The 22,032-nt window shown below is 39.5% G+C and overlaps 1 long non-coding RNA gene across 1 annotated transcript in view; it reads right to left on the reverse strand.

The window, feature by feature from the left end:
* LOC108586404 overlaps window positions 1–22,032 on the reverse strand; it is a 492,133-nt gene that overhangs the window by 393,887 nt on the left and 76,214 nt on the right. The gene's annotated exons all lie outside the window — the stretch shown is intronic.

Genomic DNA, 22,032 nt, shown 5'->3' on the forward strand with positions numbered 1-22,032 from the left:
CTGAGATGAAAACATATGTCCATACAAAAACATGTATACCAATGTTTACAGCAGCTGTATGCGCAATAGTGAAAAAATAATCCAAATGTCCATCAACCAGAGAAAGATTATCATACTGTGGTGTACACCTACAATGGAATACGACTCAGTAATAAAACTTTATAATCAATTGATGTTATGAACCACATGGATAAATCTCAAAATAAATATTCTGCATGAAAGAAGACAAACCAAAGAAAGAAAAAAAAGCAAGCAAGCAAGCAACAACAGTACATACTGCACAATTACATTTATATACAATTCTAGGAAATGCCAACTAATGTATAGTGACAGAAAGCAGACCAAGGTTGCCTGTGAATGTAAGAAGGGTTGCAAAGGGCATGATGAAATTTCCCAAAATGATGAATGTGTTCATTATCTGGGTTGTAGTGGTGGTTTCACAAGTATAATTGAGATAGCCAAGCAAAAAGTAGTCCCTAGAGAATCTCCTACCAGCCTGCGCTCTGGGAGGATGGGGTGTAGCCTTGGGAAGTTCGCACCATTTACAGCAGGGAGGAGCCTGGCCTCTCCAGTTCTTGGTGGGTGACCTAGAATTCAGTCTGTGAGGTGGAGAGCCTGTTAGCAGAACTCCATCTCACTTTGTTGAGTTGTTTTTCCTTTTTCCTTTTTGCCCAATAAATTCTGTTCCCCCTCACCCTTCAAAGTGTCCGTGAGTCTAATCTTTCCTGGTCCTGTGACAAGAACTCTTTTATTTCTACAAGTTAATCATATATTGAAACATCAAATTGTACACTTAAAATATGTGCAATGTATAGTATGTCTACTGTACTTCGATAAAGCTGTTTTTAAAACATAAGCAACCTGCCACAAAAATGTTTTCTGTGCTATGCTATTCCACTTCCCTTTGATTTTTGCAGCACTCGAACGGCATACTCCTGTTCTAATGTGGCTGGCACCTCATGACTCACCAAGGAATACTGGCAGAAACACTGAAGGCACAGCAACTCCATACCCAAACTTCACCCTGCAGAGGTGTAGGAAGAGACTGATGGCACGAGCAACAGTACTGATGCTAACCTGATTTGTTCAGAGATGCTTTGCTGGGACTGTCTGGTTAATCTGCTTTGCTCCCTGCTTCCTTTGGACTGTAGAGTGTGGCTTCATTGATTCTCATCATCCTCTTGGCTCCCAAGTCATCCCAAACCCAGAAAACCACATGAACCTCAATGACATGTAAGTTTCTTCACAAGATATGTGGAAAGTTAAAATTTCAGACTCATAAAGTCATCATCTTCTAATGTCACCACACTCTATAGCTCCCTTGATTGCCACTGAATGTGGAAAAAGAAAAATCAAGAAATCTACGCTGCATACCACTTCGTAGTATATTTCCAAAATGACACATGCTGTGTCACTCTGACGTTGAACGAGCCTCAGAGAGGGGCTTGCACAGCTGTAGGTTTGCTGAGTCAGGGGCTTTTGAACGGAGGCTTTTGAAGTGTTCTGGGCCCTGCCTGTATACACTACAGGGATTAGGAGCATGCTTAGTTTGAAGACATTTTACAGTAACGAAGCACTACTTGCTTAAGTCCTGTTCATTACTGATCTGCTTTTTTTCCTAAGCAATACAGCTTAACCAGCCTGAAAGGCAATGCTTGAAGCCTGGGGAAGAATGAAAGCTGCCCAAAAATGCTGAAATAAGGAAAGATTCTTTCTAAGGAGCTGATAAAAGAATGTAGCCCTCCTCCACTCCCCTCAAAGGAAAGCTCATGCAAAGGTTACTTTCCTTGTGATTAAGAGTCTTCACAATTAAAAATCTTAAGTGGCTGATTGAAGGATAATACAGCTGATTTCATTCAGCCTCGCATACCTCAAGGGAAACTCAGCTTTCCTTTATTACTTTTACTGCACATGCACATTTTCCCTTAGAAATAAAAATTAAACCTTTGTACAATTGCTTACAATAGCATTTTCTCTTCACGCTAATAATGGTTTTCATGAAACAGCTGTACCAAATTAAAATGTTCCTTTTAAAAATTCCATAGAGTTCTCAAGAAACTGATGTAAAATATAAATATATATAAGGATAAACAAACATCCATTGCTAACCATTCATCTTCTAAGTATCAAGGAGTGCTTCCCTCACCTCACCTTCCTATTTCTTTACCTTTTGGATGATTACTATTATCAAAAAAATTCACAAATATATAAAAGGATAGAGATTATGAAAATCTCAAAAAGTAATTTATTCTTTCTCTTTTTTACACTCTCACACTTCCTTAAAGTGACATGGATAATCAGAAATTAAGTTGTATTTGCTGAAATCTTCAACTTTTAATTTTTGGATGATCTTATTTTTATAGACTTTGAGACCAAAAAAAAAAAAGCAGGACCCAGAGAAGGACGGAAAGACTGTGTGGGAGGCGTGGTCAGAGCAACAATAACAATGACCGACCTTTGTTAGATGCCTACTACTCCCTGGGCACTAATCCCATTGAATACACCTCCTCAAACACAGGCAATTGGTGTTTTTGTCCTCACCATTAAACAGATGCCAAAGCTGGGATTAAGCAAGGTCAAGCTACCTGCTCACAGCCTTACTACCTGTAAGTGCCAGAATTATGAACCACAACCAGGTCTTTGCAAGAAAAGTACATGCTCTTTTATAAGTGAGAAAAAATATATAGAATATTAAATTGAAGCATTCCTTGTAATTTTCACTTGTAATATAGGAAGTACACTTGATTTATCCTTGTGAGATCAACTTTTAAAAACCATACCTCTTTGAGGAATATTTTTGTCCTCCAATTGCCTCTAAGTTCTATCAATCGTTAAAAACTTCAGCTGAATTAAATTTAAAGGAGTTTAATTGAGCAATGAATGATTTGCAAATCAGACAGCCCCTCAGAGTCACAGCAGATTCAGGGAGACACCAGAGCAGCCACGTGGTGGAAGACGATTTATAGGTGAAAAAAGGGAAATGATGTACAGAAATCGGAAGTGAGGTATAGAAACAGCCGGATTGGTTACAGGTTTGTGTTTGCCTTATTTGAACAGTTAGAACACTCAGTAGTCTATGAGTGGTTCAAGTATAGCTGCTGGGATTGGCCAAGACTCAGCCATTGTTACAACGTATTACTCCTAAGTGAAGTTTTCAATTTTGTCTGGCAATTAAGCTAGGTTACAGTTCATCCACAAGGACCCAAACACGGAAGTACCCTCTCAGGCCATATTCAGTTTGCTTTGACACAATCAGCTAGATTCTCCTTTCCTACATTGTCAAAACTGCTGATGAGGAGCCTGCTTGTTGCTTTCCTCACCCTTCTGTCCAGTGTTTCCCTTGGGGCTGTGAAAACAACACTTGGAATATTGAGATTTTGAACAAGAGTATATGCAGCTCTAAGACGACCTCAGCAGGAAAGAAAAAAAAAAAGCTACAACACTCCACTTAATATATAAAACATCTTCTGTAGAGTTCTGGAACTCCCAAGTCATCTTTTAGGCCGGGCGCGGTGGCTCAAGCCTGTAATCCCAGCACTTTGGGAGGCCGAGATGGGCGGATCACGAGGTCAGGAGATCGAGACCATCCTGGCGAACACAGTGAAACCCCGTCTCTACTAAGAAATAAAAAAAATAGCCGGGCGAGATGGCGGGCGCCTGTAGTCCCAGCTACTCGGGAGGCTGAGGCCGGAGAATGGCGTGAACCCGGGAGGCGGAGCTTGCAGTGAGCTGAGATCCGGCCACTGCACTCCAGCCTGGGCTACAGAGCGAGACTCCGTCTCAAAAAAAAAAAAAAAAACACATCTTCTGTAGAGTTCTGGAACTCCCAAGTCATCTTTTTGGGTGAACTTTCTTATCCACCTACACACACTGAATTTTATATCCTCACTCCATAATATGTTCATTTATTGCACATTCCCACTGTGCATTTTTCTGTGTGATGAAGATAGGATTCTCTAAGGTTTGGCACTTCTTCAAATTGGATTAGTTGGAGGATGTTTCAAAGGTAATGACTAACTTTCTGAAGGAAAACACACTTATCTAAAAGAAAAAAAAAATCATACCTGCATACACATGCACATACACTAACAAATCCCCCAATTTGGGGTACATATCCTGATATTATGAAGCAAACAGGCTAAAAGATTAGAAATTTAAAAGCTAGGCCAGGCACAGTGGCTCACGCCTGTAATCCCAGCACTTTGGGAGGCCAAGGTTGGCAGATCACCTGAGGTCAGGAGTTCGAGACCAGCCTGACCAACATGGTGAAACCTCGTCTCTACTAAAAGTACAAAAATTAGCTGGGTGTGGTGGTGCACACCTGTAATCCCAGCTACTTGGGACACTGAGGCAGGAGAATCACTTGAACTAGGTAGGGGTTGCAGTGAGCTGAGAATGTACCACTGCACTCTAGCCTGGGTGACAGAGCAAGACTTCATCTCAAGAAAAAAAAAAAAAAAAATTTAAAAACTAAATTTAGTAGCAACATGCAGGAATAATACAACTAATATATAGTAACCATCCTCCTGACACTCTGCCAGATACTTTACATGTATTAATTCATTTAATCCTCACCAAATCCAATGAGATAGTTCCTATTACTTTTCTCATTTTATTGATTAGGAAACAGAAACATGGAGAGATGAAGTAGCTTGCCCAAAACTGTGTATGTAGTAAGTACAGAAACCAAATCCAAATGTAAGGAGTCTAGCTCCAGAGTACAATGTTTTTTGTTGTTTCTATAATTTTCTTCCTTTTCTCACTGATTAGAACCAATATACTCTAGATATAGTGATTGCAGCCAACTTTTACAATAATTAACAAGTTTAATGAAGTGGCCTGCAGTATCCTAAATTTTGTCTACCTCCAGTTTAACTTTCAATTATAGCACTACATACTGGAATGGAATATTGACAGAATTAAGACTTCCTCCCCAAACTGTAAATGGTGTTAAAGGCAAGAAGATATAAAACTGTGTCTCCGTTACATCTTTGTCCACTCAGATTTGATCCTAGCCTTTGAAAAAGTTACACACCTACTGAACCCAGATACAAAAGGTGGTGATAAAAATTTCTGCTGTGAATTATTGGAAAACATTATTTCTGAGAAAGTATTACTTTAGGGATTAAAAAAAGAGCTTGCTCACTTCAGTCGATCTGTGTTTCAGTCTACCATAGAAAGATGACACGTAAGTTGAGCACTTGTTTTCTCTAGACAAGCTGAATTCTTTCTGAGTAAGTATTGTGCACAAGCCCTCACTGGAGATCATCTTGATGTTCTGAGCAAAAAACCAAATTAATCCTTTGTGCTCCAAAAAAGAAACTTTTTATCAAACTTGAGAACACACTAGGCAGTATGGTCTTTTGCTATATCTCCTTGACTCAGGATTTTCCCTGGGAAACTATGGCTTCAAAGTGTCCCATTAGTAATGTTTCCCTTGCCTATGATACTTGCTTCATTAAAAAGTTTCCAATCTGAAAAGACTCATTTCCAATGAGACTGTGTCTTGGTATTCTCACCGTAATTCAATAAATATTTTGAGTACCCACTACGTGCAAAGTATTACATTAGGCACTATAATAAGTAACAAGGATATAACAATAAATCAAACACAACTTGTACGTTGAATTCCAAAGTTATATAATACAGGATAAGGGCAAAGATTAAATATTACATTAAAATTCCTTTTAGTTCGAACATTTTATTAAATGTAATGTTTATAGAAAAAGGAACTAGTTTATCTAGAAAGGGGGAGAAAAAGTTGACATCAGAGTGTGGTAGATGCCTAACATGGTGCTAGTCACTGCACTGGAGTTTTTTCACCGATTCCTAAACAACCTAAGTCTAGTTATTGTTCCTAAACAATAACTAAGTCTTGTTATTGCCATCTTACAGTTGGAAAGTTATGTGTGTTGCCCTTGGTGCTGGATGACTGCAACACTAAGGTAGGAGGTATGGAACTTTTAACATTTCACACATTTTGAAGATCCTTTGGAATTCCTAAGTGAGATAATATTCACCAATGCTTTAGCATGATACCTACCAAGACTCAAAGAAGAGTTAGTGGTAGTGTCGATAGTGGTAGCAGATGCAGCAAAAGTAGATGAAGCCAGCATCTGAGCTCTCAACTGTACAAAAGCCACCATCACAAATGTTGTGATCAACCACTCCAACCCCACCTCACCTGCCTTTCCTAAACAAATGCTTATGGCAGCATTTCCCTGTGCTTGCTGTACATGAGATTGCTGGTGACCTTCCATCCGAGCCCTCAGTAACTCCACTTAGCCACTGCCACATGCCTTTTCTTCATTTGTCCCTTTGTTCATTTTCATGTCATTTGCATAAAACAGGTCTCATTCCTTCTCTTCACTTCATCTCCTCCCAATCCACCTAACAACTTTTGTCAGTGGCAACTGGGATATGCCTCCAGAGCTTCTACAATGACAAATCGAGAGTTTCACAAACACCTGGGGCCCAGCAGAGGTTGGGAAGCCTGTTCTGGGATTCACCTCCATCTAAATGATTTTAAAATTCAGCTCCCGAACACAGCCGGATTGCTGCCAGCAATATGAATAAGTTTTAACAACACTGGATCCACCTCAAGGTTATTTCTTCAGTATCATACAGAAAATACTGTAAATGAAGGAAATATGATACAAAGTAGTAGAATAGTCTATTTTTATGAAGTCTCCCTTCTATCTTGATTGATGGAGAAAAAATTTTCATAATAGAGTCTATTTCTTGTACATCTGAAATATTCCCTACAAAAATAACCCCTCTTTCCTGGGATGCTAAACATAAGACCTTATACTTATATAATAATTGACCTAAAGGAAATTCCTTCCTACTTTGGCCTTCACATTCTATCCAAGGTCTGTATCCAACCAGATAGTATTATCTATTCAAATGTAACCTGGACCTCTGATAACCACTAACTTTTACCTCCTTGGATAGGCGAGGGGTTTAGATCCACAAAGTCAATATGTAAAGCAGCATTTAGACCACTGTAGTCCTTGCAATCGCTCAATTCATTGAATGAGGTAATTTGTGTCAGGTTCATATGGCTGAGATTTATTTACACAGATTAAACCACCGAGTGTCATTGGATGTTTAAGCCTTGTTCTGAGAATGGCGCATAATTCAGGCATGCTGAATAAGAAGAGCCATCCCTAAGGACTAATTCACAAGAACCAGAATAACATGTACCTGCTTTGTCGACTTCCATTTAAGCAGAATTAGAGGTTACCTTACCAGATGCTCTAAGCACTAGTAATGAACATGCATTTTCCCCCTGTGAATATTATAATAAATTCAGAAAAGGTCCAGTTCTGACATCCAAAGGGCAGCAATATTATATCACTGACAATATGCTATTAGCGGTCATTTTCACTTATTACTATTCTCCAGGCTTAGAGTGGGGTGGCTTGTTTGGTTCTATTGCCTCTTTGTAGCATTTCCAAATTTGAGCTAGAGAGCTGCATTTTTTATATAAGCCCTGTAATTTTTCACACACAAGTCTAACTTCTCACGGATTCGGTGTATTAAGTGACTCGACATCACACCAGAGTGTGATCTTCCCAACCAACTACTGGGCAACATAGCACTATCCTCAGTATTATGGGAGAGGAGTGAATCATCATCTCTTTTTTTTGAAGAGCTTCCCCTCAAGGGGCTACGCAAAAATACTTTCTGGTCTCCATGTTGTTCCCACCCAGTGTACATCAATATTGCCTTATTTAAGAACTCTATTTCCAGCCAGGCATGGTGGCTCACACCTATAATCCCAGCTCTTTGGGAGGACAAGGCAGGCGGATCATTTGAGGTCAGCAGTTCAAGATTAGCCTCGCCAACACAGTGAAACCCCATCTCTACTAAAAATACAAAAATTAGCCAGGCAGTAGTGGCACGTGCCTGTAATCCCAGCTACTCGGGAGGCTGAGACAGGAGAATCACTTGACCCTGGAAGATGGAGGTTGCAGTGAGCCGAGATCACGCCATTGCAGTCCAGTCAAGGGTGACAGAGTGAGACCTTGTCTCAAAAAAAAAAAAAAAAAAAAAAAAACACAACTATTTCCCCTTCCAAATCTTCTCTAACTTGTCCTTGTAATAAAATAAACAATAAGATTTTTCTAAATCCTGGCAGAGGCCTGAGTACATTCTTATACAAACAACTTATAAATAACTTTTTAAATGTAGGCTTAAATGCTACAAGTCAATGGGTAGTTGGCAAAAGAGAAATAACTTTCTGACTTGTTCAATCCAGAGACTAATGAGGAAGAGAGGAGAAGGAAAGAAGGCAGGCAGGCAGGGAAGGACAGAGGGAAGATCAAGAGATCGTTTTGGTAGAAACTGGAAGTGAGCAACAAGAAACAGTTTTAGTCCCCTGGGAATAGGAAGGCTATTCTTAAAGAGAAGACACAGATCTCAGAGCTTTAACCCAAAACAGGCTAAATTCAAGCACTTCAATAGAGAAATTCTCCATCACAGAACAAAGTATTTGTTTACTACAGTGGATAGAGATGATGTAGCTAACATTAGTCATTTCAAGAAACTTGTTTACATTTGGGAAATTCCCCACATTAATGGTCCTGGTGGGAGACAGGACCAAATTCCGGAGAGTTGCTGAAAATGCCAGAAACTCATTGCTGGGGTTCCTCCAGTAGGTAACGTGCAGGCTCCTGCCCTGGGCCCCAGCTACCAGGTGCTTCAGCCGAAGCCTTCAAACTGGAAGGCAGTGTGCTAAGATGCAGGAACTGGGATAATTCCCATGGGTTGAGGGGCAGAGTGAAGGAGTAGAGACTTTGGGGCCAAAGTGGCAGTGGATAAACTGCAGGTCCCATCAGAGGTAGCAGCCTGTTTTCTTCAGCAGTTTCCTCACCAGGCCCGTTCTGTGGCACCAGCTTGGGCATTTTTTTCTGGCTACATGGCCCCAACCTGATTTTCAAGCTTTCAATTCCTCCTATTGATTCTGTGACCTACCAAGTATTCTTTTACTAAATTTCTTTTCTTCATAAATTGGCCAGATGGACGGAGTGATTTATATACATATATATGAAATTTCCTACTCTAATGTAACAAACTTCTGTCAAATTTCTACAATATTACAGACCACATAGAAGGGAGCAGTAATCTTATTCAACCTCATTCTTTTGTAGATAAGGAAACCTATACCCAGACGGATTCAGAGGCTCACCAAGGGTCGACTGTCTAACAGAGCAGAGCAGGGACTAGAATGACTGTTAGCTCAACACCTTATCATACCATGCTCATGGCACTCTGATTGCTTGAGACGTTTTTGTTACAGATTACTGCATTTTTTGTTTTGTTTTACAAGGAAGATTATTCTAGGATTGTATCTGATTATTTGGGAACCCAATAATATATTAGTACTGAGATAGACAAACTATGATAAAGAATTCAGGAAAAGGAGGAGTTAACAAAGAAAAAGTTCAAAGGCCTAGCAAATGAGGATACGGCCAGTTGATGCTATACCAATCTCTTCAGGAAAGTACACTTAATTAAAGTAGCATACTTCTGAGTGTTACTTCTTAGCTGCTTTTGCTGCTTTGGGCCCCAGAACTATTAAAACCCAGTTCAGAGATATGTTTCTAGAATAGTTCGAATATTAGTGGTTTTAACCCTGGAGAGAGAGAGAGAGAGAGAGAAAGAAATTACACATGCATACATACAAGTTCTGGGATACATGTGCAGAACGTGCAGGTTTGTTACATAGATATACACGTGCCATGGTGGTTTGCTGCACCCATCAACCCATCATCTACATTAGGTATTTCTCCTAATGCTATCCCTCTCCCAGTCCCCCCATCCCCTGACAAGCCCCGGTGTGTGATGTTCCCACTCCCTGTGACCTGGACTTATTTCTTTGAAGAAAATAAAAGGATTTGCTGAAAAGAATGGAACTCACAGTATGGAACGAGAACTATCCACATGTTTCACAATTAACCAGAATGATACATAGCAAACACCAAAGTTTTCACTCCTGATTCTTTCAGGTTTTCCATGCATATCATTTAAGCTGTATTTTGCATCAGTTTGAAATTCTTATTTTGAATTATCCAAGTGCTGCTGATGCTCATCTACATGTGAATGTATTGTTGTCACTACCTTGGCTTCATGTTGCCCAAATATATCAGAGCCACAGCTTTTTTTCTTCCCTGTAAAATAAACTGCCCCTCTCTATACCCAATAATTGCTGAAACTATTTGTAAAATGCTGGTATTCCAACAAGATTACCTAGGAGATTTGCTTCTCTCCAATACACTCTGCAAAATGCTTGGCATTAATATACCATCTATCTTCTCCAGAATGACTTCACTAACCTGAGCACTTTGTGCTCTAATTAATCCATATCTTAAATTTTCGGGTCTTCATCTCATGACATGGTACAGCAATGGAAGTTCTGTTATAGTGATCATTTTTTGACAAGAAGTCTACCTTTCTTGTGAGCCTCCAAGATGAATTAAATTCACCACTATGGACTCCATGTAAGTGCTCCCACAATGGCCCCACCAAGGTGTGCACACATGCACAACCCAGCCCATATCTAGTATCAAGTGGCTCGCAAGGCCAAAACAAGGAGCCTGCTGGGTTGCCACAAATATTTTCCCTAGGTTCTCTTGAAACTCAATCTTTTTCTTAGTCAGATGAGATTCAGTCATATCTCCTTAAGAAATCCAATTTTAATGACTTGTCTCTTAAAATGAAACGGACTGACAGTTCATTCCTAACATCCTTTAAAATTACTTCAAAGTATCTACACTATAGAAGATTCACTGTATGGGTGATCCAAACTGTGAATAATCTAAAAATGATGCACCCTTGGTTTTATAATGTATTACCTTTCTGAGACCAAATTGCAGTGTTAATTATATTTGGCTTCAGCAAATATTAACATTTCTTTACATCCTCTAAGCCCAGACACAAAATGAAGAGACTTGAATGTAAGCCAGAATCAAACTGAGCCCCAGAAGCAAGCCAAATTTAAAGTTTAAGCCACTAAGAATAACCTAGCAAGTAGCTAATCCCCATGGGGGTGGTCAGCTCAAGCCATTTATCCCAACCTCTAGATAGCCCTGTGTGTCTAGACCCTTATACCTCAACTTAGATTATCTTAGTTGGCCTTGCTGTTGGCATAGTCCTTAATACACAGAGGTGCATAAGCTGTTTGTAACAATATTTTTAAGGTTCTGTTTTTAACAATATATTTAAGACCTGGAAATGCTATTATTTTAACAGCTGAAACACTTACCCTCACTTTCTGTCTGCTTTTGACTGAAGTCTTAGGGCCCAAATGTTTAAAGCCTGGAAGGTGGGAGTGGGGGCAAGGGGAAGCAAAATCATGTTCACAGCATGATCCCTGCAAACATCAAAACATTGTCTGTTCTTGCCTTTTGTGAAGGCAGCCCTTCAGCTATTTGTTCAGGTTTCCCTACCAACTTCATGATGAATGAGGTTTTCCAAGGGCTTTTACACACAGCACTGTTATTTCACTGGGGCTGGGTGGGTAGTTTAAACAGATGAAGACAAAGAAAGCCAGCCATATAATTCAGTGTCTGATTGCTTTTCCACATGTCAGTGGCGAAAAGCACGACTCTCCCTTGAGCAGCTCTGAGTGGTTACCTGATTGAATCTGGTAAACGCTGATAAATTTTGGAAAGCTCTTTCAACACAAGAAAAATAGCATCTAGATGGAATTCTCTACTGTAGTACTTTGCACCTTTCAAGAGAACCCTAGAAATCAGTACATTTCACCATTGGACATGAAGAGTGAAAGCTAACAGGATTTCCCATACTTTCCCAGTAATCACCAATATATGAAGGACGAGAGCTGACTCACATTTTTTGGAGTGTTAACTATAATTACATAAGCAACAGGTTACTAAGAAACAAATGAATTTTAAGAGTGAGCATTTCCAGAAATAAAATTTTAAAAGGTACAATGAAGAAAGAAAAGATTCTAATCTTTCCTTATATCACATTTTTCTACCGCCTAGAAAAAAATGAGTGGATGGAAAAATGAGTATTAAGATCGTTACAGGTCATACTTTTGGAACTTTGGGAACTACTCTGCCTCTACAAATAAAAAACTCTAATCATATTGGAGAGAGTTGACAAAAGGGATAAAGAACAGGATCTAACCTTAGGATACAACTTAGTGCAAATTGGGAGGAGGGAAGCACTTGGTTGCAACCTTGCCTCCATGACTATACTTAGTTGCAGACACATCATCCCTTCATGCTTCAAAAACTTCCCTTGAGGGTAATTTTTGCTTATATATTGCTTTGAAAGGGTTAGTGTAAAAGGCTTTAAGTAACACATCCATGAGTAGATACTTTCCCTTGGACTCCAGGCACAGTATATTCCATACAGCTAAATAACAACAGCTCACAGTAAAATTACACATAATCAATAGTCTGTCCACTGATCCAAATACCCCAGGGGCCTATTTCTGAAGATTTTATTGTACATATATTCCAGGCACACGTATGGTGGAGTCTATTGATTCACGCACAGCTGTTTTTCTCCTGTTAGTGTGTGATTATTTTCAAGTGTTTTACGAGAGCAGATGTTTTAAGAGCATGCTGAATATAGTCTTTCCTCGACTGACACTTTTTTATTTACATAAACAGCAAATGGCTATTCTGCTGTTCTTTTGATACTGCGGGGTTAGTGGGTAAAATCGCCAGTGTCAGTTTTCCTGGACATTCTTAAGCAAAGGTGATTTGTCTATTCCCATCCCCTCAAGCACCACCACAAAGGCCCTCGCAGTCTTCCTCCCTCACTCCTCCTTTCTCTGATCCTTCTCTGATCAGGTTGTTTGAACTTGGCTTTTCCACACCAAGACTTTTTAAGCTGGAGCAAACTGAATACACCAATGTTCTACATAGAATGTAATTTTCTCTGTTGGGTTTGTACCTGCTCCAAATAGTTGAATTTAGATAACAGCTTATTTCCTGAGAGTCAATCTGTACTTCTGCTTGAAGTTACTGCAGAGTCAATCCCTTATTGGTGCTACAAAAGTCTGTTACCACGGAAAAAATATTCTGCCACACGTTCATTAAAAGAGACTGCCAATCTTGTCATTTAGCATCACCAGAACGCATATAGCTCTGAACTGAAACATTTTTCTACCTAAAGAACACGAGTTTTGGATGTTTCAAGCATGGATTATAGCCATATTTGTGCTTTAATGAAATGTTAGAGATTCTCCAATATTTAGTAGTAAGTAAAAGGTATTTTTGTGACCCTTACCCCCTGACAGTTTATAAACTGCTGTCAGGATTAGCACTGATAACTTTAGAATGATTCTAAAAGTAGAATATTTTCAGATAGTAACTGAAGGTAGAAAGAGACTGACTATCCTTTCCAGTTCCTCTCTGGTCATATAACTGTGACCTTCCTCTTTATGTACCGCATTCAGTAAAACTTTGTTCTTTCCACAACTTCATCATTAATTCACATCTTTAGGAATTTTCAAATGGCCATGTCTTATTAATCTCCATTTTATAATGAACAATAAGCTCATAGCCAATAATTCAAGCAACATTTATAGAGTACCAGTTATAATTTATGTACTCTGCTATGTGCTAGGGGCATTGGTGTGGGTAAAACAAAGACATTTTGGTAGGGAAGAAAATACAAACTGATTGTTCAACTTAAAGAGGCTTTGTCAGAGAAGTGCACCAAGGAAGCTAGGAAGCTATTCATTTTCTCTGGAGACAAACGGATAAAGTCACCTTGAATTCTTGTAGAAAGGAAGGTCTCCTTTCCCCTTCTATTCATTTCAGTATTCCTCTGAGTTAGAAAGAAAGGCTAGCATTTGTGAAAACAAACTTTAAGTAACAAAGTGGTATAACAAAATGTTAAATGGAATTTTTCCCACAACTGTGGAATTTCAGCTAAAGTATCAAAACTCAGGATGATAGGTGATAAGAAACCCACTTTCTAAGGATGGATGTTATTCTCATAACTTATTAAAAGCTGGCTCATGCCTGTAATCCCAGCACTTTGCAAGACCAAATAGGGTGGATCACCTGAGGTCAGGAGTTCAAGACCAACCTGGACATGGTGAAACCCTGTCTCTACTAAAAATACAAAAATTAGACAGGCATGATGGCAGGCGCCTGTAATCCTAGCTACTCAGGAGGCTGAGGTAGGAGAATCACCTGAACTCTACAGGCAGAAGTTGCAATGTGACAAGATTGTGCCACTGCACTCCAGCCTGGATGACAGAGCAAGACTCTGTCTCAAAAACAAAAACAAAAGCTTACAAAATTAGCCTATCAGTGTCCATTTCATACCTCCATCCCATGTAACAGAATGCTAGAGATTCATTAAGGAGTTGATGTGAAGGGAGGTGCCCTTTGTGTATAGAAGTAGAGATGGTGAGGCACAGTGCTCCCCTTCTGCCTCCCATACATGCTCTACCTCCAAGCCAAGAGAAGAGAGACACTGGGAGTTTCCGTGGGAAGGGAAATGGCTTCTCCCTGGCAAACAGTTCCTTGCTGAGTATATCAGAGGCTAGCCCTACGTCACTACCACAATGGAGTATAAGAAAACTCTTTGGAGAATTTAAAATAGATCCCTAATTTGGGAGAAATTCAGCAAGCAAAGACTAGTGTTAGCCTCATCCTTATAAAGGCATCAACCAGGATGTTGTTTAAGCAAATGACAGTGAGATGAATGACAATTACAAGGCAAAAAGGGAGGAGAGCATTTATTCAAACCCCAGTGAACAAATACTTGAAGTTTCCTGTGGCAAAGGGACACCTTGGAGGGTAGCAAGGCGTGAAATTACTTTAAAGGCTGCATCTGGAAACAAAATGGCAGACAGGAAGCAGAACTAAATTGCAGCTCCCACTTGGACGGACAGAGCAGCATGTGGAGACTCGCGTCATGAATTTCCGCCCCAAGAACTACTACAGGGACATACCAGGAAAGTCAAGAAAATCCACAGACTGTGAACGTGGGAAAGGGGGATCATCTGCCCTGAACACACACCCTCACTGGGGAAACCTGAAGGTCCAAATCATGGGAGAAGGATTGAACCTTACCTGGAGCTGAGACAATTTAGAAAGCCAAGCAAAATACAGAGATAGAAGCAGCAGCAGGAAAAACCCTGTGGTTTCTCTGGGTCCCCAGGGAAGCCCTTTCTGACTTGTCTCACAGGGGTCCTTGAGGAGGGCTGCCAGAGAAACTGGGAAAAGACCAGGTGGGGAAGGAAACCTCCAGCTTAACTTTGTAACAATTCCAACCAAAATTTTGTTCTGGACACAAAGTTTCCTGGCCAGAACTTGGGGGAGGGTGTAAATCCAGTATGCAGACTCGAGAGGTAGGGAGGTGTGAAAGCCCTGCTTGCTTTCTCAGCCAGGAGGCTGGTAGCCTGGGGCAAGTTCCCAGCCCTGCTCACCTACTGCCTGAGGGCACAGTGGGAGTGAGACCAGCCTTTTGGGTTTTGTGGGAGCTGGGTGAGGCCTGCAACTGCTGTCTTTCTCCCACTTCAGTGACAACTGCATGATACGGCAGAGGCAGCCATAATCCTTCTAGGAGCATAACTCCATTGACCTGGGAACCACACCCCCATCCCCCACAGCAGCCACCGCAAGTTCCAATAGAGAAGAGTCTGAGCTCAGATACACCTAACCCTCACCAGCAATGGATACAAACCAAGAAGAAATTGCTGAATGCCAGAAAAAGAATTCAGAAGGTTGATTACTAAGCTAATCAAGGAGGCGGCAGAGAAAGGTGAAGTCCAACTTAAGAAAGTCAAACCAATGATACAAAGTGTAAGGGGAGAAATCATCAATGAAATAGCATAAATAGGCCGGGCACGGTGGCTCAAGCCTGTAATCTCAGCACTTTGGGAGGCTGAGACGGGCGGATCACGAGGTCAGGAGATCGAGACCATCCTGGCTAACACGGTGAAACCCCGTCTCTACTAAAAAATACAAAAAATTAGCCGGGCGAGGTGGCGGGCGCCTGTAGTCCCAGCTACTCGGGAGGCTGAGGCAGGAGAATGGCCTAAACCCGGGAGGCGGAGCTTGTAGTGAGCTGAGATCCAGCCACTGCACTCCAGCCTGGGGACAGAGCAAGACTCCGTCTCAAAAAAAAAAAAAAAAAAAAGAAATAGCATAAATAAAAAAACAATAACTTCAGGAAATAAAGGACAAACTTAGAGAAATGCCAAACGTACTGGAAAGTCTCAGCAATATAATCAAACAAGCAGAAGAAAGAACTCCAGAGCTTGAAGACAAGGTTTTGAAACAACCCAATCCAACAAAGACAAAAAAGAATTTAAAAAAGAACAAAGCCTCCAAGAAGGCTGGGATTATGTTAATCAACCAAACCTAAGAATAATTGGCATACCTGAGGAAGAAGAGAAATCTAAAAGTTTGGAAAACATATTTGGGGAAATAATCAAGAAAAACCTCCCCACCCTTGGTAATGATCTAGATACCCAAATACAAGATGCTCAAAGAACACCTGGGAAATTCATTGCAAAAAAGCCAAGACAAAGGAAAGAATCTTAAGAGCTGTGAGGCAAAAGCATCAGATAATGTATAAAGGAAAACCTATCAGATTAACCTCAGATTTCTGAGCAGAAACCCTGTAAGAGCTAGAAGGGATTGGGGCCCTAACTTCAGCCTCCTTAAACAAAACAATTATCAGCCAAGAATTTTGTATCCAGTGAAATTAAGCTTCAAAAATGAAGGAAAGATAGTCTTTTCTGGACAAACAAATGCAGAAAGAAATTGCCACTACCAAGCCAGCACTACAAGAACTGCTAAAAGGAGCTCTAAATCTTGAAACAAGTCCTGGAAACACATCAAAACAGAACCTCTTCAAGGCATAAATCTCACAGGATCTATGAAACAAAAATACAGATTTTTTAAAAAAGGTATTCAGGAAATAAATAGCACAATGAATGGAATAGTCATATCTCAATACTAACATTGAATGTAAATGGCCTAAATGCTCCACTTATAAGATACAGAATTGCAAATGGACAAAAATTCAGCAACCAGCTATCTGCTGTCTTCAGGAGACTCACCTAACACATAAGGACTCACATAAACTTAACGTAAAGTAGTGGAAGAAGACATTTCCTGCAAATGGACACCAAAAGCAAGCAGGGGTAGCTATTCTTATAACAGACAAAACAAACTTTAAAGCAACAGCAGTTAAAGACAAAGAGGATCTTATATGATGGCAAAAGGCCTTGTCCAACAGGAAAATATCACAATCCTAAATATATATGCAGCTAACACTGGAGGTCCCAAATGTATAAAACAATTATTACTAGACCTAAGAAATGAGATAGATAGTGACACGATAATAGTGGGGGACTTCAGCACTCCACTGATAGCACTAGACAGGTCATCAAGACAGAAAGTCAACCAAGAAACAATGGATTTAAACTATAACCTAGAAAAAAAATGGACTTAGATATTTACAGAACATTCTACCCAACAACTGTAGAATATACTTTCTATTCATCGGCACGTGAAATTTTCTCCAAGATAGACCACATGACACACCACAAAACAAGTCTCAGTAAATTTAAGAAAATTGAAATTATATCAAGTACTCTCTCAGACCACAGTGGAATAAAATTGGAAATCAATCCCAAAAGAATCTTCAAAACCATGGAAATGAAATAACCTGTTCCCGAATGATCACTGGGTCAACAATGAAATCAAGATGAAAATTAAAAACTTCTTTGAACTGAATAATAGTGGCACAACCTATCAAAACCTCTGGGATACAGCAAAGATGGCACCAAGAGGAAAGTTCATAGCCTTAAATGCTTTACATCAAAAAGTCTGAAAGAACAAAAATAGAAAATCTAAGGTCACAACTCAAGGAAATAGAGAAACAAGAATAAACCAATCCCAAAACCAACAGAAGAAAAGAAATAACAGATCAGAGCAGAACTAAATGAAATCGAAACAAAAAAACTACAAAACATAAACCAAACAGTTGGTTCTTTGAAAAGATAAATAAAATTGATAGACCATCAGCAAGATTAGCCAAGAAAAGAAAGAGAAGATCCAAATAAGCTCAATTAGAAACAAAATAGGGGATATTACAATCTATGCCACAGAAATATAAAAGATCATTCAAGGCTACTATGAACACCTTTACAAGCATAAACAAGAAAAACTACAGGAGATGGATAAATTTCTAGAAATATACAACCCTCCTAGCTTAAATTAGGAAGAATCAAAAACCCTGAACAGACCAATAACAAGTAGCAAGATTGAAATGGTTAAAAAAAAAAAAAATTACCAACAAAAAAAGGCTAGGACCAGATGGATTCACAGCTAAATTCTATCAGACATTCAAAGAAGAATTGGTGCCAATCCTATTGACATCTTTCCACAAGATAGACAGAGAAGGAATCCTCCCTAAATCATTCTATGAAGCCAGTATCACCCTAATCCCAAAATCAGGAAAGGACATAACAAAAAAAGAAAACTACAGAACAATATCCCTGATGAACATAGATGCAAAAATCCTTAACAAAATACTAGCTAACCGAATTTAACAGCATATCAAAAAGATAATCCAGATGATCAATTGGGCTTCATACCAGGGATGCAGGGATGGTTTAACATATGCAAGTCAATAAATGTGATACACCACCTAAACAGAATTAAAAGCAAAAATCACATCATCTCAATAAATGCAGAAAAAGCATTTGACAAAATCCAGCATCTTTTTATGTTTAAAACCCTCAGCAAAATCGGCATACAAGGGACATAACTCAATGTAATAAAAACCATCTATGACAAACTCACAGCCAACATAATACTGAACTGGGAAAAGTTGAAAATGTTTCCTCTGAGAACTGGAAGAAGACAAGGATGCTCACTCTCACCACTTCTATTTAACATAGTACTAGAAGTCCTAGCCAAAGCAATCAAACAAGAGAAAGAAAGAAAGGGCATCCAAATTGGTAAAGAGGAAGTCACACTGTGTGTTTGCTGATATGATTGTATACCTAGAAAACCCTGAAGACTCCTCCAATAAAGCTCCTACAACTAATAAATGAATTCAGCAACGTTTCAGGATACAAAATTGATGTACCCAAATCAGTAGTTCTGCTATACGCCAACAGTGACCAAGCTAAGAATCAAATCAAGAACTCAACCTCTTTTACAATAGCTCCAAAAAATAAAATAATTAGGAATATACCTAACCAAGGAGGTGAAAGACCTCTGCAGAGAAAACTACAAACACTGCTAAAAGAAATCAGATGACACAGACAAATGGAAATGTACCCCATGCTCACGGATGGGTAGAATCAATATTGTGAAAATGACTATACTGCCAAAAGCAATCTACAAATTCAATCCAATTCCCATCAAAATACCACCATCATTCTTCACAGAACTAATAAAATAAAATAAAATAAAATTCTAAAATTCATATAGAATCACCCCGCATAGCCAAAACAAGACTAAGCATAAAGAACAATTTTGACGGCATCACATTACCTGACTTCAAACTATACTATAAGGCCATCATTACCAAAACAGCATGGTACTGGTATAAAAATGGCGCATAGAGCAATTGAACACAAGAGAGAACCAGAAATAAACCCACATACTTACAGTCAACTGATCTTCAACAAAGCAAACAAAAACATAAAGTAGGGAAAGGATGCCCTATTCAACAAATGGTGCTGGGATAATTGGCAAGCCACATGTAGAAGAATGAAACTGGATCCTCATCTCTCACCTTATACAAAATCAACCCAAGATGGATCAAGGACTTAAATCTAAGACCTGAAACTATATAAATTCTGGAACACTGGAAAAACCCTTCTAGACATCGGCTTAAGCAAAGACTTCATGACCAAGAACCCAAAAGCAAATGCAACCAAAACAAGGATAAATAGGTAGCACTTAATTAAACTAAAGCACTTCTGCACAGCAAAAGGAACAGTCAGCAGAGTAAACAGACAACCCACAGTGTGGGAGAAAATCTTCACAATCTATACATCTGACAAAGGACTGATATCCAGAATCTACAAGGAACTCCAACAAATTAGCAAGAAAAAAACAATCTCATCAAAAAGTGGGCTAAGGACATGAATAGACAATTCTCAAAACGAGATATACAAATGGCCAACAAACATATGAAAAAATGCTCAACATCACTAATGAACAGGGAAGTGCAAATCAAAACCACAATGTAATACCACCTTACTCCTAAAAGAATGGCCATAATCAAAAAATCTAAAAACAATAGATGTTGGCGTGGATGCAGTCAAAAGGGAATACTTCTACACTGCTAGTGGGAATGTAAACCAGTACAATCACTTTGGAAAACAGTATGGAGAGATCTTAAAGAACTAAAAGTAGAACTACCATTTGATCCAGCAATCTCACTAATGGGTATCTACCCAGAGGAAAAGAAGTCATTACATGAAAAAGATACTTGCATACACGTTTATATCAGCACAATTCGCAATTGCAAAAATGTGGAACCATTTTTGCAATTTTTACAATTTTTGCATTTTTTGCATTTTTGCAATTTTTGCATTTTTGCAATTGCAAAATGTGGAACCAGCCCAAATGCCTGTCAATGAACAAGTAGATAAAGAAATTATATACATATGGAATACTACTCAGCCTTAAAAAGAAATGAATTAATGACATTCACAGCAACCTGGATGGGACTGGAGACTTACTATTCTATTCAGGAATAGAAAACCAAACATCATATGTTCTCACTCATAAGTGGGAGCTAAGCTATGAGGATGCAAAAGCATAAGAATGATACAACGGACTTTGAGGACTCAAGGGAAAGGGTAGGAGGCAGATGAAGGACAAAAGACTACAAATTGGGTTCAATGTATACTGCTTGGGTGATGTGCACCAAAATCTCATGAATCACCACTTAAGAACTTACTCATGTAACCAAATATCATCTCTTCCCCAAAAACCTATAGAAATAAAAACTAAAGTAGTAAATAAATAAAAAGGCCCCAACTAAGAAAGCTGCCTACTGGAAAAGTGCTCCCCAGCAGGAAGAACCTATAGGTATACTGGTAGGGGCAGGGATATGTGAGGACAAGTCACAAGAGATTCGCTGGAGCATGTGCACTAACTCATATGAGGACAGGCAGAGGGTGGAAGAGGGGAGGGGGGACCACTGTTTGAATACTTATGACAGTAGGCATCATGGGCCAGATTATAGCAGCATCAGTAATATCAATCTTTGTCGACTTTCCTCTAAACCCACCTTCCCCATACCACGGACCTTGTGGGAGCCATTGGCAAAGCACTCAGGGAAGGACTGGAGAGCACAGAATGCAAAGAAACAGACCATACTCCATTCTCCTAGTCAGTCCTGTAGCAGGAGAGGTAGTCAAGTTCTTCAAACTGGATGGAAAACTGCGGTTTGAGATTGAACTAGACTGGCACTTTAAAACCAGACTATTTTGTAGCTGAAATAGACCAGAAATCTATAGATTCTTCCCAGATAGTGAAGAGCGAGAGAGATCCAAAAGAACTTTCTCCAAGACAGTGTGATAAGAGAAGAAAAGCCATTCCTGACTGAGCCAGTTCAGCCCATTCAATAAACCAGTTATGCTAGTTATATCAGAACCTATGCAATAGAAAGGTATGGAGAAGTGGAAAACAATTCAATACTTCAGTAGGTACCTGTTGAACCAACTTGGGCTAACATAGCAAAATACCAAAGACTGAGTGGCTTAAACAACAGAAATTTATTTCCTCATAGTTCTGAAGACTGGGAAGTCCAATATCAAGGTAGGGGCAAATTTAGTTCCTGGTGAGGGCTTTCTTCCAGACTTCCAAAAGGCTGCTTTTTCTCTGTGCTCTCACAAGGCAGGGAGGCGGGGGAGGGAGGGAGAGAGAGCAGGAGAGAGCAAGAGAGAGCAAGTGCAAGCGCGCTCTAGTTTCTCTTCCCATAAGGACACTAATTCTATCATCTCATGGCCCGACACTTACGTCCTCACTTAATCTTAACTGCTTCCAT

The sequence above is a fragment of the Papio anubis genome, chromosome 5, assembly GCF_008728515.1.
Source record: "Papio anubis isolate 15944 chromosome 5, Panubis1.0, whole genome shotgun sequence".
In the NCBI taxonomy this organism is placed as follows: domain Eukaryota; kingdom Metazoa; phylum Chordata; class Mammalia; order Primates; family Cercopithecidae; genus Papio; species Papio anubis.